The following is a 17555-nucleotide window of genomic DNA, read 5'->3' as shown; positions in this document are numbered from 1 at the left end:
CATGAAATGGCTGGTGTGATACTGACAGCTTGTCAGGAAGAGACATTCTGCAGACACAATAATAAAGGAAATTTATTGAATGGTGTTGTGGAAAAAAAGTGATTTGAGGTGGGGTTTGTGTGGTTTTTTTGTTTGTTTTGTTTTCTTTTGGTTGGTTGGTTTGGTTACTTTGTTTTGGTTTGTTTTTTCCTCATCTATTTATGCAAAGACTTCTGGAAATACCAAGTTAATTGGCAGAAAAGCAAATTACTGAATAATTTAGGACCTGTCTCTGAAGACCCACATTATTCTCTGCATCTGAAAAGAATTTTGAAGAAGAAAATCAACAATACAAATAATGACATTAACGCATGTTAGAAAATCACCTGCAGTTAGCATCCAAACTTTAGACATTGACATGGTATAACAAACAATTTAAATCATTTATTCTCCCTTTTGGTTAGCAACATCAGTCCTCCCCACTGATCAAAGAGAATTGTGGCTGTTTTCTGCCATTCTTTTGGAGAGGTAACAAAGAGAGGGGTGTTTGTGCTGGCAGATTGGTTGTTAAAGTCTTCGCAAGAGACTCAGAATGAAAAAGCAAACTGAAAATTTAATCCAAGTAAGAACAAGAATCCCCATTATGGTCCACCTAAAAATGCATGAAATTAAAATGGGTTTGGCCCAATGCTCTATAATTAAAGAGTTGTGGGCTTTCAATCAGAGAAAAATGTCATCTCACTCTCTTATTAGGTGCCAGAGTAACTTAGCTTCATTTCATGGTTCTTGCACACAAATTGCCCTTAGATTGATCAGTGTGGAGAAATTCCTTAGTGTTGTACATAGAAATTTATGTCACGGCAATTCCTGTGGGTTCTAAGGAGAAATAGAGCCATCCTAGCTGAAATTTAATCACTAGGTGTACCATGGCTATCGTGCACCAGGCACCTTCATTTTCAGGTGCATGCTATATGATTGGGAAGTGCCAGGGAATATAGGCAGGTAAATTGTTCACAAAGTTTCTTCCCTTCTCATTGATCAGTGGGAAGCATAGTTCTACATTCACAGTTCCTATTGAGCTCTGGGAGTAGAGAGGAAGTGCTATTTATTTATTAGTGGTCATTGTGGGAAGAGGCAGGCAAACAGATGACTTTTTTGGATTTGGTGAGAGGCTCATTAGACCTGATATAATTTTTCTGACTTAAGAAAGGCATCTCTATGATCAAAGCTAGTCAGCCAAAAGAAGCTTTCATCAGAGTTGTCAGAGATACACACACCTAGATCTCACACATGAGAAGGGGTAGAATCGTCTACAGAGGAGATTCCAAGGCTGTTGTAACAATTCCCTTGAAAACAAAGTCATTTATACTGCAGTTCCTATATGGAGATCGAAGAACTTATATTTGAACACTCAAGTCTGAAAGATATTTACAAAATCACCATTTGTCTCAAATCCTCTTGACCCTTCTTGAACATCTCCATTGTTTCATTCTGCAGTTAATGTGGAATGCCTGATTATTAAAAGGCAGGCTGCCACAAATATTTTTGCTATAACCACGTGTTATAACCTAGAAAATATGTTGGATTCCAAATTTTGGATATGAGAAAAGAGGTTGCTAGGTTTAGACAGAAAACCTTGAGTCACAGAAGCTGGGGAAAAACCTCTGTTTGAGGGACAGACCAGATGTCCCTTATTTGGAATGCTCTGCCAAGGAATAGGGAGACAGTTGTCTGACATTATCAGACCTCTGCATAAACCCATTGTGTTCTCCCCTTTTGCATGTGTATACTGTGTAACCCGTTGCATATGTATATCCAATACCTGTTCCTCCTGTAAAATCCCCCAAGTTAAAGTGGGTTTTTCCGATGAAATAATTCCTAAGACCTCAAGATTTGTCAAACCTGGTTTTTCCCTTACCTCATTTCTGGAAAGTCCCCAGTTGTAATAGAATGAACCTGCAAACCCCCTGTTGAATATGTAAACCATGAACCCTATAAATATGAAGTTGTGAACCCAATAAAGCATTCCAGTTCCTGTCTCCAAACTGGGATTGCCTAGTTATTGACTCGCTACAAAAATAGATCAGGAATATAATGAAAATCTATCATGCAAAAAGCAGGCAAAATAGCTAAAAGAAAATATGGCATCTTAGTCATAGCTACAGATAACTTCTTACATAGTGTTCTATCACTTAGGGAGGGAAGTTGATGTCAATTGAAGTGCCTACCTCAGGTGAAATCAAGAGCAGATAAAGCTGGAAGCCAAGTTTTCTGTAGAGCCAATATTAAAAAACTAGTTATTCCCCAAAAGACAACTGATTCTACCTAAACCTCATTCTTAAATACAAGCTATATCAATAGCTGTGTATGATCTTTCAGCTATCAATAAAATTCATGAGAGGTATTTGGAGGACTCAGTCCTGGATATAGACAGTATTCCTTAGCTTCAACCCCCCCCAAATATCTCAAATCAAGAAAGAATAAACATATCCAAAATCTATACTGACTGCTATGTAAGACCTTGCTAGTACTTCTGAAGACACAGTTATGACATCTGACAAATCACTGGCATATTTTCTGGTAAAGTAGGTTCTGGAATAATACCCAATTTAAAGCCGTATTGCTTTAGCTAATATTCCAAACAGAGATTTTTTCAGGTTCATTATAAATTATTAATTTCATCAGTATAGGTTTTAAATGACCAATATATTCTCCTACTTGCTTAAATTCTAATATTTTTTTTTCACATGTTGATCTTGGGATTGAACTATTTCTTTAAAGAGCCGAAATACTGATTAAGCAATGATTTATAATAAAATGATTATTTATTGATCCATGTTCTCAAAAAATTACACAAGTTGTGTTGAGTTCAAACACTGCCAATTCTTTTTACAGTGAAGTCTCTAAACTTACTTTCACCTCTTTTGAAGTAGCTACTTACCAGATTAAGTATCACTATTGAAGTAAAGGTGTCAGAATCTAATTAATCATTTCCTAGTTGCTTTGTGTAAAATGGATATTTGATGTTATCATTTGTGAACAATACAAATATATCCTATAGTTTCCATTTAGCTTTTTATTAGGCTCTCTTCAAATTATTTTGCGGACTTTTCTGCTCTGGCAAAGACTGTCAAAGGATTTTAAGTGATTTAACCACTGAAATAATAAAAAAAATAAAAATAAAAAATATCCCTGGTGTTATTCAGTTCAGAAATTAAAATGGGAGAAATATGAGTGTTCCAGTATTAAAACACAGTCTAATCACCGCACTCCAGATTAAACATTTTTGCAGTGGAATCAAAACATGAAAGCTGCTGAACTGTGGGCAGGTACTCCTACGTATTTCATCATGTAAGAGTAATCCTCAAAGACCTGCCACATTGCAAGCATGCCTAAGAAAGGAGGAGCTTGAGAAATCTTTACTCCAGGCTCTGCTTGATCACTGTTAGAGATCTAGCTGCCAGTCTGCCTCAGAACAGCTGCAGAACAATCATCTCACCAGAGCAGATCTAGAGGGAAGTGATGGTTGAGTGAAGTCCTGATTCCTGGGTGGGATTAGCAGACACAACAGCCTCTCTCCCCTGGAAATGTTCCTTAAATAAGAGAACAGGATTTGGGCTATTTGTTCAGAATTTACCATTGATCTACTTTTGAACTATGAGTTCAACATGTCTAGAGCATATCTGGTTCACTTTCACGCAGAAGGCAGCTGTGCAACATGTGTGTGTGTGTGTGTGTTTCAGTCAAGGAAATCCCAGGCAGAAGCATGACAAACAGTTCCTGGCTTCTTCCATCAATTTACAAACATTATGGAGAAAGTCACATACTAACATGTTCCAAAATCAGTGGGTTAAGATGATGTCTTCTATCTATATATCTGTTATTTCAAAATGAGATATAGGGAGATTTTTGTCTTGTTTTGAAATATCTCAGTGTGACAACTCGTGATGGACCACTGATTTGAGTCCAGTTTAGACTAGCCTGCAGTTTGATCCCGTTTATTTCCAGCATTATCAAGTCTCAAAAACTATTGTCACTAATAAATTTACTTTGTATGATCACAGATCCCTTTTACCTCCTCTTCAGAATTTTCTTGAGATACTTGGAGGATGAGCCACTGAATTTGGTAGTTACAAATTAGTGTGCTATGATTCCAGAGTGTCTCAGAGCAGATCTTCTGTCCCAATATTCCTACTTCTTTTTGTAACCTGCACTTGAAGTCTTCTTAGGCTAAAAGGCAAGGGCTGTGCAAGTTGGTTTTTATTTGCCTTTTATCCTAACTAGGCCCCTATGCAGAACATGTGAGAGATGTGTAGTGTGGATATTTTTCATAAACAGGCTGTGCAGTTTTGTCAGTTAGATTGGTTTTCAGAGGCTTCAGAAACAGAACTTCAGCACAGCCACCACTCACTGCAAGTTCCTCTTACATTTTTTTTCTTTTAAGACTGCTCATAAAATGTGTCTTAAAAATAAGATAAAAGATATTACATTCCCAGATCATATCTAAAATAACCAAATCAATATGGCTCTGGTGCAGCATTTAAGTCTTTAAAACAAAAACTACCAGAATCACTTATCTGCTACTGGAAACAACACAAAAAACCTGTAGATGCCTCCAATGATAGTGGAGAAGGAATCAAGTGCAAACTGCAAAGCTTTGCGTATGGATGACTTCAACACAATTTTCAGATGGCTATTTGAGTTGCAAAGAACAGTGTTTAGTACAAATGATATCTGTGCCATTATATTCAAAGGATGATATGTTCTAGGGCTTGGTAGATGGCTGATCTGTGTGCTCTTCACTCAGTTCTAGGCAATGCTGACTTGTGGATGCACGTGAATACAGGTGAACATTTACCAGCTGTCTTGAGAGTTCACCAGAAAACATATGGCCTTATCTTGTGGTACAGCTCATAACTATCACTGATTATATCTTCTGTTTGCATTCAGCAAATTTATGGGGGTCTGAGGTAATACTTCATGTCTAAAGGGAAGTGTGGTCCAAACTAGCAAACACTGTTTTAGGATCCAGACTCTATGATTTGGCAATGGTGTTTGAACAATCATGTTATTTTTTTAAGCCAGTTTTCAACAGATTGGAACAATACAACTGCACAGCCACTGCAAACATTTTAAAACAAAAGTTTTAAAAAACAAATCACAAGAGAGAAGATGAACAGATTTCATTAGGTTCAAGGCAACACTGAAAAATGAATGTGAACAGAGTCATAGAGACAAGTATCATTAATGATAGTTTTGAAATACTTGGAGATATAGAATTCACTGAAAAATTATTTTTTCTCCTTTGTTTTCTCTGTGCTGGCTTCCTTCCCAGCAAACAAATCTTTTGATAATGGTGATTTGTTTGAAGCATCATTTGTTTTCAGAAGTTTCCAGGCAGGAGAAGAATAAAGCTTACATATCATTAAAATGGGCAAAAGTAGTTGGAAAGAGTAGAAGATATCCTGCATAAAAATATTTTACAGATATCTGAGTTTGCAATCAGTTTGTTGTCTTGTTACTTATCAGAAAATTGTAAACAACTTCCACAATGGCAACCTATAAAACAATGTTCCTGATTAGAGTGAATTAAATTTAAAATAGCCATTTAGTGGCTTCCACAATAAACTGCTAAAGAACATTAGTATTATTAAGGGTATAGGTATACATGCTTTGGGCAAATACTTCTACTGCAGTATTTCACCTATTAAATTTGAGCAATTCAATCAACCTGCTTGATGGGATTGATGGCAACATCTGGCCTACTTAAGACTGTTAAAAATTTTTCTTTCAATTCTACATTTCTCTGCCTTTTGTCTGTCTTTGGATGGCTTTTACTGTTGTAATTAGACAGCTCTGCTAAGTTCTGAAGTCCCTGGTTGTGTCTGTGAGTTTATTAATCACTTCGGCACAACTGAGTCCCCTTTTAAAACAGCGGTAGAGAATGTTGAGCTTGTACCAAACTATTTCATATAATTACATATTTCAGTTTCAGCTTTCATGAAACCAGCAGTTTTACAATAGCCTCAATACAGTTTGTCTAGCCTGAGAAAGGATATGCAACCCAGATTACAGCAGGCAGTGCATGGCCAACATCAGAATTAAACTGAGTGCTTGAAGAATTTCTCCTATGCTCTGCCCCAGGTCCCAGGGAATCAAGTGGGTCAAAGATGAGACTTCCAAGATTTCCAAGAAAAGGATGAAATTTAGCCATGCAGAGATTTTCTTCTGTCTTCATTTTTTTCCACCTTCTGTGATATAACTTCATGAGTTTTGCCTCTAACCAAAGGGTTGCCCTTAATCCTGATCACTGCATAAATGCCAAGGAGCAGAGTCAGCTGGCGCCTGTGGTGAAATCTTGGATAGGGGAGAAAAGTCCTTTGATTTGGCTGTTTGAATGTGAGTTAAGCAACAGTCTTCCACCCCAACAGACCTCTAGGGGCGAGTCTGCTGCTTGGAGAGAGTGGCTTGAGAGTGGAAGGGGAAAGGCAGAGGTAACCCTAGAACTTCATTCAGAATTCAGACATTTCCAACTAGAATTAAAAGTTCATCCAAAATCTCACCCTTCATATTATTGCACTATTTAACTGCTTTCTGCAACAACTTATATGAATCACTTGTGCTGATGATGAATTCAATTCAATCTGTAAAACCATCACTTACTCTTTTTGCTCTGTAAGGTACAAACTGGCCAGTGGTAATGTAACGAGATCCAAGCTGTGTATGGAAGTTTTACACATTTTTAATGGACTTCAGTGTGCTGATCATAATTATAAGCAAGGGGAAAAGTATAGCCAAACTGGACGAAGATGACCATCAACTTGTAGGCTAAACATATCATAATAAGCACTTTTCATGGCAAGATTACTGCTGATTACTAAGCATCACAGCTAGAAATCAACTCATCTGGTTATTATTGAAGTATATCATAAACCAGGGGCTGGATTCTATGAATAGAAAAAAAATCAATGAGAAAATACCTATTTCACATTTCACATTACATATTTCATGTTTCACATTTCACATTCCATATTTCGTTTCTCCACCTCAATCTCATGGGCAGAGATGACCTCGTCTATCCCTCAAGTAACACTACTGGCTTTGTGAAGGCACACAAAGCATAATACATCTCAGAGCACTGAGATGACAAAACTAAAAATGAACTACTGCGAAAGGAAGGGCTCTATTTCTCAATCAATCAGGTTGCAAACAAGTGGAGTGTAAGCTTTACCTGTCATTAATTCAGTGACCTGGTGTTGGTAAACCCTGTGCAGACAGGTCTCAGCTTCCACCTCAGCTTCTGTCTACCAGTAAATGAAATGTAAAGTTCTGACAATCACCCTTCCATTGAATCTCTGTCATAAAGCAATTGAATTTGTTATATGACGAGATTAAAACCAGAGTTGAACTAGCTGAAGTTCACTAGCTGAACTTCATTTAGCTCCTGCATATGGTTGTCAAAAGTGCATCTAACATGATGCAGTAAGAACAAGTTACTCAGTTATTCAAGCTGTTTCCCTAGGGCTTTGTGTTCAGGTAGAGTGCTCTTGCTAGTGGCAGGTGCCTAAAGACAGTGCATTGCCTGACATTACAGTAATAGCAGACACTGAATGTACTGTTAAATACACATCCTCTCAGACAGCCGATGTTTCAGTGCCTGCCCTGTGCAGGATGACAGTGATTTCTTTAGGTGATACACATGGAACTGCAGCTCTGAGCCTGGTAATAAACTTGTTGGATTCTACTAGCTTTTTTCTTATGCTGTGCCTATGCTTCATTGTCTAGTGCAGGCAATATACTTTGATTTGCACATAATTCATGTTTTGTTTTAATATCTAGTTTCATAGAACTAAAAAATTGACATTGATTTGTTTATTTAAGAGGCATAAAATTGTCATGAACTCAATAGCCATTACACAAAAATGTTATTCCAAAAAAACTCTAGTAGATTCAGCTCCACTTTCATGGTCAGATAATGTATGTATTTAGTGTCATTGGAGCATGTGGTTAAGGATAACAATATTTTTACTAATATGTTAGAGACGTTTTAGAACATTTAGTTTATTCTTTTTGTATTTTTATGCATCTGCAATTTCAAAATTCATTTCATGGGCCATAAAGTTTTAATGATTTTTCAGTCTTTCCAGGTAGATCGTCAAATGTATTAATTTACAAGAAATATTTGGATTTTACATTTAAATTTATGATAATTAAACACTTCTTTTTAAGTCTACTGCACTACAAAGAAAAGGTACAACTAAAACCAAATATTAGGCACCTCTGGAAAAACAACCTCACTGATTACAAAAAAAAATGGAAGTTTTTTTCATTCTGTGAGGATTAAAATGAATTTTTTATTTTTTTCTGAACTTTCTGTAACACAGTTTTAAAATATTTATCCATTTTTTGTAAAACAATATAAAGGAAAATTTTGAGGATACCTTATTTAATTTTATTTAGAAAAAAGTTTCTAAAAAGTTTGACTCAGATTAGAATTTCTATTAAGTTGGCTGTTTTTCCACAAACTATTATTTTAAAACAAAGCATATTATTTCCCTGCAATTTTCATTCATCTGTCAGAAACATTTAGTGTAAGTAGCAGAAGGCAAACTATCCAATTGCTGTTAATCCATTTTAGAGCTAAGCAAATATTTGGGTTTTCTATATGAACAACCACAGAGACACTTTTTATATTCCAAATATTTGCTTGCTTTCACCGCCTTAATAAATTTTAATATTTAGATTTTGCCAAATAAAATACTTCCACCTCATAAAATGTAGTCAGTAAGCTAATTAAAAGCAAGAGAAAGGGATGCTTTAACTGTTTGGCAGTGGAAGATCACTCACTTGTCGGGGCAGGCGGTGGACACGGTACATCCTGTAGCTGAGCAGTAGATGGAGTTGCACAGAGGAGCTTCAGATCCAGGGACTCCTGAGGCAGAGCAGGCAGCCCTTCCAGGAGCTGGCAGCGCTCACAAGAGAGGATGACATGGTTTGAGCATTGCCAGGAGCAACTGCAGCAGACTGAAACAGCTCCAGGGAATGCTGAGCCCAATGCTGAAAAGGCAGAGGTTTCCAATGTTTTTTCCACCTCTGTCTATACCAGCACTGTTGGGCTCCAGGCCTCCAGAACAGAAATCCAGGTTGATGCAAACATAGACCCACTGTCAGTGAAGGAAAAATTCGTGTGTGCACTACTGCAGGAGCTTGAGCCCTACAAATCAATAGGCCCTGACAATATCTGCCTGAGGGTGTTGAGAGAGCTGTCTGACAGTGTTGTAAGGCCAGTATCCATAACATTGGGAAGTCATGGAGGTTGAGGGATGAACCAGAAGACTGGAGAAAGGCTATTGTCACCCTCATCTACAAGAAGGGCTTAAAGAAGGCTCTAGGAAATTATAGGCCCATCAGTCTTACTTCAGTCCCTGAGAAAGTTGAATAAAGCTCCTGGGAACTATCATGAGTCAAATGAAGCACATGATTGGGAAAAGCCAGTGGGGATTCATCAAGGGCAAATCATGCTTAACAAACCTGATTACCTTCTATGACAAAGTAACCTACCCAACTGAGGTGGGGCAAGCAGTGGACTTTGCCTACTTGGATTTCTCCAAGGCTTTTGATATGGTTTCCCATTGTCTCCTCTTATGTTATGGTCTGGACAAATGGTCTGTGCAGCAGATGGAGAGTTAGCTGAGAGGCTGAGCCCAAAGGGTGGTGGTAAATAGCTCCTTTATAAATTGGCAACATGTCACCAGGTTCTCTGGGGATCAATATTGAGTCCAATGCTAGTCAATGTCTTGGACCAGATGATCCCAGAAGCCCCTTCCAATCTGATATGCTATGATTCTATGATAGTGTCATGGGTAAGTAGTGGAGCTCAAGGAGAACACATTAATATTAACTAGGCAGTGCAGCAGAGGATAAGCTAATTAAAGAATAAAGAAGCAAGAGTCAATCTTCCCAACTCAGGGCTGCTGTCAGCTGTTGTAAGTTGAACATAATCATGCCCGCTAAGGATGTCAGATCTCCAATGAAAATCCCTCTGCTTCTGGAAATGACTTTAGTGTTTTAGTCCTCAGTCCAGTAGTGCCTTCATTGGCGCTATATGGGAACCTGCTAAATAATGTCAGGGTAGTTCTGCACAGCAATTTAAGCATAAGATATGTTCACCTGAGAATTCATATTTCATTCACACCTAAAGGACAAAGGATTGAATTTTAAAAGGCAGCAAATCAGAAAAATATTTTGATTATCAAAAAGGCATATGTTCTCAGTGTGATGTAGTAGCTAATATAGTCTTTGGATGCACAGACATGTAGGGCTGTCTTCTCATTAAGGCATGCTCGGGTTATCACTCAGAGCTGGAAGCACCGCGTCTGTCTCAGGGCAGTGCTCCATGCAAGACTAATCGGTCCTGCTGAGAGGTGGCACAGCCCTCAGCTGTGCTGTCTCACACCCACAGGAAAACAACAAGTCCTGAAAAAAACCAAACCCACCTCACTGCTCTTGTACACAGTATTAGAGTATTAGAGAAATCTGATGAAATGACATACATGTTCTGTGGCCTCTGTTCAACTTAGTGAAAGTTAAGATGAATGAATCAGTTGTGGTGTACCAGCACAAACTCCCAGCCAACATCACTCACTACTGCGGGCAGCTGTCAGACCCAATGAGATTACTGTGTTGTTTTGACTGTAGCTGACACACAGTACACATAACCCAGGGTGGTAACTGACTCCACCTAATTTTTTTAAGTGTCTACAGTACGGGTGTTTACAGACCAGTTATCAGCCTTCAGCACAGCTAATGAACATCTGGTCTATGAAGTCAATGAGAAAGAACTCAGTTGACTAAATATGGGTATTTGATGCCATTTGAGATGCCCTGAAGGATGTCATACATCCACACGGGGCTAGGCTGTATGATGACCCCATTCCAGAGGGAAAACAGGGCCTTGCTGCATCAGCAGCAGGAGGATGCACAGGCTGACCCACAGTATTCAACTGGCACTAGGCACTGATGTTTTGGCAGCTGAATATTACTACTGGAGAGGTATTTTTCTTCACTGAGAACATCTGTATTGGGAAGCCAGAAAGCTCTCTGGATTCACTATGTTTAATAAATTTCTATTGTCTATAATTGTCTAAACCTATCACACACATAAGCGTTATACAACCCTGTAATACTTAAATTTGGTATCTAAATCTGGAACCTCATTTCTGACAATCAAAAAGACACAGGATGATGTACTGGATGTTCCAGCCTACACACTGCTGAGGTACAGTGCTACTACTGTTTTCTGAAGGGCTACCTCATTTCCAGAAGTTAATTTTGGAACACAAACTTTGTCTTCCTCATACTTTCTAAAATACTGATTTTCAAGGGATGATCTCAGGGATGAAAAATTTGTAAAAAAACCAAAACAATTTGCAGGTTTGTGAATGCAAGATACAAATACACTGAGCTTTGCTGCAGCCTCCCTTTGAAACTCCTGATTTTATGGATATTTGCACTTTGACTCACACCTGCAAAGCAAATCTGTCATTTCAAGAGGCAAATGACCTGAGACACATCAAATGAAATTTATCAGTCACAATCACTAAGGCCAAATCTGTTTCATTCAGTGGAGCAGTGTACAGTGATTTAAGGTAGCACAGGACCAAGTTAGCAACCAGAAGAGTATGTAATGCTAACTTGGATGTGGAATTAATAATTTATTTATGTGTAACCATTTTCAGGATTTAGCTAAGGCAAAGCTGAAGAGCAGTACTGAAGAAGGTTTGCTGTACAGATTTAGGCCCTCTCTGCACTAGTCAACACTTCTAAATTCAGGCCTGACATCTCTGTCCCTCTTTGGAGTGAGCCAACAGCAGAACAAGTGAGGAAGCCCAGTCTGAAACTTCTGCATCCCTGTCCCACAAATTGCTATGACCTCCCATCAAAATATGAGAGAGATAAAAGGAAAATCTGATCACCTGTGTACAGAAAGATGTCATAAAAAATTCACTGTAAGAGGGAATGGATTATCACGTATTTTGTGTTCCCTCTGGCAATGTGCTGATAAAAAAAGGTAAAGAATTCCAATTTATCTCAAATAACTGGATTTACCCCCCTATATATTTGAGTTTACTTTATCAGATAAGAAAGAAAAATATAATTTTAAATTTATAAAATGCTGAGCTTGTGATTAAAAGTAATGGGTACAAGATCTTTTCAGGTTTGATGTTGTTTTATTTTTAATTCAGTTTAATGTTTTTTTGCCCATATTGGAAGCTGGGAAAAAAAATAGACTTAACTTTATTCATTGAGAACTGTAAAATAAAGCACAATAAATCCCTGCTATTTACAGATATTTCAAACATGAAAACTTGAAAAGAAAAAAAGCAGAAAACACTTGGAGGAATCCAATTAATATTTTCTATCAAAAATAGAGACGTGATGTCAGGTCAAGGGACACAGTAATCAATACAAGTTATCAAATATTAGTGTAGAGCACACTTATAGTCTTCTTGCACTAATGCAAACTATTTCTACATGTTTTCCCTCTTTAATTCCCTTTTACTCTAGGTCTTGTCACTTAGAACGTCACTGACAATCTACAACATGTGGTTAAAATGGCCTTTCATTTTTCACTGACAAAACCCCCTATCTGCATCAGATGCCTCGAGCAATTCTTACTAGGTTATAAGGTTGCATCAGACAATACATGGGTACCTGGCAGGCTTAGGGAAATCTGCCATTCACTGTTTTAGGCTAATAGCCAGGAGATCTCTCGGCCCAGGTTTCAGGCAGAGATAACAACAAGCCCTCAGAAATGGCACACAGCCTTGGCAGGCTATGCAGTGGAATGTGGAGGGAGGAGATAAGTTTTACATTTGGATACACTGAGAAACAGTGACAAAAATTGTAATCAGATCATTATCACATTGCCAGAATGTTCAATTCAATTATAAATCTTGCATGGATAATAAATACGTATATGCAGCCTCGGTCTTATATTCGTTTCTATATACTAAAATTTCCTTTGGCTACAGAACAAGTTTCAGTCAAGCAGCAAATTTCAGGGCCAGAAGAACATCATGGCTACAAGATGAAGCTCTCTACCTCAGTGAATTTTGGCTTGACAGAGCAGAGGAGGAGGAGGAGCATCGGGGCACTAGGCATGTCTCCAACACAGGTTCCAGCCTCCTGCCACACACAGCAAGAGGTTCCTGGCTTCCTTCTGCCTCCTGACTGTTCCCAGCACTGAGTGAGAAAGGGGTTCTGAGAAACGTGGTGAGGTACTTGTTCTTCTTGGTCTTATACAAGTTTTACACAAGCCCTTGACTATGAACCTCTTGCTACATTTAGCTGCACTGACACAATTTGTGATAACTCTGGCCTCAAGCTTTACATAACTTTTCACACCTTGATGATCCAACAACCTGTTCTTAAACCCATGACTAGACTTTACTCTGAAGGGAGTGAAGTTGCACTCCAGATAGGGAAAGTTGTGGTTTTTTTACTGCTAAGGGTTTTTTCACCTAAAAGTTGTCCTTGGTGAAGTATCACACACTAGCTGTGTCACACTGCTTGGAAAAGTCTCTGGTGGGCACCACTTAGAGACTCTCAAGCCTTAAAATTTTGTGGGTTCATTTCAAAAATCTCAGCACAGTGTCGATGCTGCCAAAGTTGCCATATGGTTTTGTAGCACAGACTGAGGTTACATGTTGTTGGGCACTAGAGAGACCGGCATGAGGTAGGTAACTGTTTCAGTGGGCAAGTCCTGCTGGACTAACACTGGGTAACTGCATAGGGCAGGAATCAAATGTTAGTGGCATCGATGTATGAAAAGAATAACAGGAGGAACAATGCAAAACCTGTTTTATTGGTGCATTTTTACAAGCTTGCTAAGGTGTGTGTAGACAGCTTGTAGCAGAGAGAGCAAAATATCATATGTAAACTCAGGCCCATATCATATAAATCAAAGATTTGCTATTATGTTTCTGAAACTGAGCTTTCTTTGAAACCTCTTTCTGTCAGTTGCTGAAAGCACATTTATTAGCTCGATAGGAGTTGGGAGGGTCCTTTCCTCCAGCAGAGAGCAGCTGAAAAAGCCTGTATTTCTGTAGTGGAAGGGGCTTTTCTGACCAGTCTGATTAGTAAGACAGAGCAATTTATTTGCAAGCAGAGAATCCACAGTAATGTCATTTTTCATAGTCAGCCATAGAGGTCAACTATATTTCCTCCAGAGTCCTCAGCATGTTAACACTTTGAAATACATCACAGGATCAAATCCTTAGTTTATCTATCATTGCTCTCTGAGCTGAGCATCTGGTTTTGGAAGAAGTTTAAGCTGCTCTAGTTCATGGTTTTGGACATTTTCTCCTCGTGTGTTGTCTTTTGGGCCTTGTACTAACTCCCACATGGATCTAATCCAAGCAGCTCAGGCACCTTAATTGTATAGATAGGGAAAAAAATAATTTACTTTTCCCTTATATCTCATTAATAGAAATATTTATCATTCCAAGGACTGTTTTTGTGAGGAGAAATCTTCTCCAGCAGTGCATGAATTCCCTACAGATTATTAGCTGTATCACAACATTTTTCTAATTTATGGATGCAAATATAAAGGTGACTTAGAAAAAAAAAAAGGATTCTTCTTTGCTCTTTTTTGGGAATAAAGAAAGAGTAGAAAGTTCCTGTTAAAAATTATTTCCTCCATTGTGTGTATTAAGTGTACTTTCCTGTTTTACAGGAATCCTCTGGGATCAATCAGAAAACTACTGTATGCATAAGAAACCTCTAAGTCAGCTTTCACTGTCTAAGGTGGGGAGAGGATTTAGCAGATTTTTTTATGTCATTAAAAATTACATAAATGAAACTTTAGCAGTATTCTTGATAGAAATTGGCTCTTAGGAATAAGTTCTCATTCCTTTCTCATGAGATACCAAGAAATAGAGCAAGGATCAATGATCCTGAAGCACCCCTCTGTCTATGTCTTGACAACATACCTGTCAATTCCTGAAAATTTTTGAACCAACTGGCCCAAAAGTACTCTAAATTAAATGGAAATTCCTCTGAATTACATGGAAAACGGTGGCTCTACAGAGAAGAAAAATCCAAATCAGCACTGCTATAGTAGAAAATCTGGATTGTTTGGTAGCATTATAGACCTACATGTCAGCCAGGTCAAGACATCTGTAGCTTCAAGTCTGACAGCTGGTAAACAGAGGTCATGGGCAGAAGCTGAGGGTACTCTATGGGACACGTTGGAAAGCAGAGGTATTACAAGGGTTGTAGGGCACATGGAGCAAACTACATGTTGCAGAAGGGATCCATTTTTCTTAGCAAATTATCCTCAAATGAAAAGGATTTGAGACGGAATTTTTTGCGGTATAAATCACCATGAATTTAATTATAGTAGTTGACTATCTGGTCACAGCTGCAGTGCTGATGAAGAGGGAGACTTAGCTCATGAAGGAGATTCTTGTACAGAGAATTGCTTATCTTGTTTTTTCCTCTTATTTCTGTCAGAAGGTCAAAGAAAAGTTGGCTATTTAAACAACATTGGATATTACCAGAGTTCTGGTCAAATATTAATAACTTGCCAAAAATACATCTGTGAATGATGCATACATTCCAATAAACCATAGTAATGATAATGATGTGGGGGAGACTGAAACACTGGGATTGCTTTTCTTGCTCCAGAACACACAATGAGTCAGGAGGACAGGAACTCAGAGTAGCTATTCATAGTCCTTATGAGGGAGCTTCAGCACTGCTGAAGACACCAACACTGAGATTCTCCCAAGTCTTATCCCAAAGAGAAGAAAGGAGGTAGAGAGTGATGTTAGTGATCAGTTACATGAGTAGAGCTCTTGGCTATTTATTGCCCTCTTCCCTGTAATTCCTTTTCTGCAGGCCTACATAAGAGAAGCTGTTCTTGCCATACTCACACTAGACCCACTAGGTTGCTAAGTATGTGATTTGTTGGAGATTGTTCAGCAATCTTTAATGAGAGCATCTCTAACAGATTTTACTTCATCAATCAAAACAGCAGCATCTGCATCCTTTCTTCCCTATCAATTTTGCCATATTTTTTCTTTCCTCATTCTGGGCTCTTCATCAGCTGCATCTCCTGACAGCCTTCCCCTCGTCCCCCATCAGTTGCCACTGAAGAAAAAGATGATGATTTCCATTCTGTGACAGCATCTCAAGAAACAAAACCCGAATGGTTAACTCTAAATTGTTGGGGCAACAGCCATGAGTGCCCCAGCACTTGCTTGAGTGCTGCTGTCCTGCTTTTAAATTTTCTTCATACTGCAGAATTGCCAGTGCAAATCACATACAGCAGTGAACAAGGCAGCTAACAGAGCTGGCAACAGTCCAGTTTGTGCCATGCTGGGGGACATTCTGGGGGAAAAAAATCCTATAGAAGTGGGACAGATGCCTGCCTGTGGACACATAAATCAGACAGGTGTAGAAATAGATCGGAAGAGATAAAACAGCAAATCTTCAAGATAAGAAAGACATTTCAAAGACTGCTGGAATCAGAAGGGTTTGGTTTGGGTTTTTTTTTTGGCTTGTTCTACTGTGTGCTTAGCTCAGGCTAAGGGAGAGGAGATGAATTCTATGATCTAGCAATAAAACTGCATAGCAATACTTCTCGGTAATAACTTCCAGGGAGTTTCTCATTAAAACTGCACTACTGCATTGCACATCTACACAGAGCTCAGCTTAATGGCATAGCCAACAACATAGCACCTCACTGCAACTCCCTTGTACCCAGCCTGATGTGTAAAATATACTTTATTTTTCTTAACACCCTGGTTCCAGAAGACAGAAGTTACATGTCTAAGTCCATCCCTGTGAGAACTGCTGATATGAACAATGACTTTCCAGTATCAGGTAACTATATCTCACTACAGGAACTATATGGATAGAATTAAATGGCAAGGACAGTCTCTGAAGGAGTTGAACACTAGCATACTACAGTACTACATACTATGCTAGCATAGGTAGGCCTGACAGTTCCTAGAAGACAGCTTTGGGAAAAGTGTTTCCTGGTAGAAAAGACTGATGCTTTACTGATGCTCTTGGAAACAGTCCCAGATATTTGTCCTGACAAATAGGAACAGACGGAGGGTGAGTAGTGATAACAGGGAAATGGGATGGAGAAAGAAACAGAAAGTAGAGCAAGAAGTAGAACTAAGTGTAGCACTAACTAAAAGTAAAGGAGGAAAATGTAAATCTTGGTTACTGGGATCAGCAGCAGCCTTGTAAATAAAGGTGGATTAATATAAGTGTGACTCTTACTCGTCTGACCCTAGGCTTTAAACTATAGATATATACTACATAACAGCTACATTACAAAAATTATCCCATTTAGGCAGGGAGAAGTAAAAGGCACTTTCTATGCAAATTGTAGATAAAGGTTGATACTGAAGTATCATACTTTATACTGTCCTGAGATAGTGAGAGATCAGAAAAATGCAATCTTAGGTAAACATTTGGAAGTCAAGATTTTTCACTGTTTTTTTGCCTGGTTAAGGCATTTGGTGAATGCAGCCATATCACTTAGTTGCTGAAGCTTC

The sequence above is a fragment of the Pipra filicauda genome, unplaced genomic scaffold (genome assembly GCF_003945595.2).
Source record: "Pipra filicauda isolate LSUMZ 115617 unplaced genomic scaffold, ASM394559v2 scaffold101_size5749837_pilon, whole genome shotgun sequence".
Classification (NCBI taxonomy): domain Eukaryota; kingdom Metazoa; phylum Chordata; class Aves; order Passeriformes; family Pipridae; genus Pipra; species Pipra filicauda.
The sequence above is the reverse complement of the archived record's forward strand: the minus strand, read 5'-3'. Positions refer to the sequence as shown.